At 32.7% G+C, this 2051-nt stretch overlaps 1 pseudogene; it reads left to right on the top strand.

Annotated features, from left to right (window-relative positions):
• Positions 1 to 735: 735 nt before the first annotated feature.
• On the top strand, positions 736 to 1811 carry LOC147935274 (alkane hydroxylase MAH1 pseudogene; annotated as a pseudogene).
• Positions 1812 to 2051: the final 240 nt, after the last annotated feature.

Raw genomic sequence — 2051 nt, 5'->3', positions numbered from 1 at the left:
TATTAGAAATCGTCCACAAGTTCGTCTCATCCATTTGGTGTTAGTACGTAGTTGGTTCCGACACCAACATATTATGATGGTGTACGCCTTTACCAGTTGGATTTGATAGCTATAAGATCTACGATCTAATAATAAAAAAACGTACATATTTCAAAATGAATTGAAAAGGAGGTTTACAAAGCCAATAAAATACAAATGAATATATTACATGCACCGATACAAACTTAGGTAGTACGAAAGCTTCATCTAAGGTCATCAAATGATAGACACCTACCCAAAAATAAAATGACAGACCTATTACGTGACTCCAAAAAGAACCGAACCGAATTCAAACCAAAAATCTTTTAAGACGAACAGAACGTCAACCTCAAAACTCGAAAATTTGAATTTGAATAGACCTCACTCGGTTAATCAAATAATCTACGTACTTCAACAAAAAAAAAAAAAAAAAAAAAAAAAAAAAAAAAAAAAAAAATTAAAAACATAAATGAAAATAAAATAGTTTGTACTTACTTTTTACGTTTCTGCTTTCATGTTGCCAAAATAATTTACAGGATATTAAATATAATAAAACTAATTAATCTGGATACATGGTTTCTTTTAGTTCACATGTAAACGAAAAAGAAATGCAGAAATTAGCGTAGTTAGGTGATCATAAATGGTATTGTACCATCTTGCTTTTTAGTTTCTATATAAACCTCTTCAGTGATTATCTAAATCAACCTCCTTTCTCATATGGATTCACTTAGCGTGATTGGAGTGTCCATAGCCATCATTTACTTTCTCATCCTTTGTCGCTTCCTCTTCAAGAAACCTCTTTACAGTTTCCTTATAATTAGCTGGCCAGTTTTGGGGATGATACCAGGTTTTTTGTTGGTGATCCACCGCGGCTATGACTTCGCTGTGGAGGTTCTTGAAAGCAGTGGGTTAACATTTCCATTCAAGGGACCATGGTTCACGGGAATGGATATGTTGGTCACGGTTGATCCGGCTAACATTCACTACCTGCTAAATTCAAACTTCTCAAATTTTGTTAAAGGTTCTGATTTCAAAGAAGTCTTTGACGCCTTCGAAGATTCGTTATTCACAAAGGACTCAGACACATGGAAGAATCTGAGGAAAGCTTCTCAGGTCATGATCAACCATCAAGGATTTCAAAGATTGTCAATGAGTACCACAAGAAGTAAACTCAAAGACGGCCTTGTTCCTTTTTTTAATCATATCGCAGAGGAAGGCACGATTGTAGACTTGCAAGATGTGTTCTGGAGGTTTGCGTACGATACAACTCTAGTTACAACAACCGGATGTGATGATCCTAGATCTCTCTCAATTGAAATGCCAGAGATTGAGTTCGCTAAAGCTCTCAACGATATAGGGAAGGAATTTATTATAGGCATGCTAAACCTAGATCTAGATCTACAAAATAGATGTTATTTTCATAAGTTATATTCAACATATGATTTCATGGCATAACTGTTTGAGCAAAAAAAAAAAATTAATAAATAAATGTTAACTCGTGCTTTAGCACGAGTCCAATTCTAGTATATATATATTGACAGTCGCTCACATATATATATTTGTAACCATTACTTTATATTTTGCTTAGGCAATAACTTATAAATTGTGATTAAAATTCTACCAAATCAAGCTCGAATCAATCTACTTTGAAAATGAATGGAAACGCACATCAATCAACAATAAATGATGTATATTGCAAAACTAAACGACCAATTGTCTGATCAAAATCAGGATGTCTCCCCAAAATGAGAGGCAAATTGGATGAGTTCAGGGAATTTTTTGTACATCCATGATAAACAACTTATGTCTTAATTTTAGAAAACACATGTTTGTGTTTTAAGAGAGACCGCTTTCAACTTCCCAACCTTAAAAAAGGGACTATTCAAAATTATTACAAAAATCTGAATAAGAATATAATTCAAAAGGAGTAAGAATTTGTAATATTATATGACTTAAATGTTATAAAATCTTTCTAATTGGACTGCCAATTATTTTTATATATTTATTTAAGCAATGTTGTTAAAGTTTAATCC

This window comes from Camelina sativa, chromosome 11 (assembly GCF_030686135.1).
Source record: "Camelina sativa cultivar CO46 ecotype springtype chromosome 11, ASM3068613v1".
NCBI classification, from domain to species: Eukaryota; Viridiplantae; Streptophyta; class Magnoliopsida; order Brassicales; family Brassicaceae; genus Camelina; species Camelina sativa.
The sequence above is the reverse complement of the archived record's forward strand: the minus strand, read 5'-3'. Positions and strand labels throughout refer to the sequence as shown.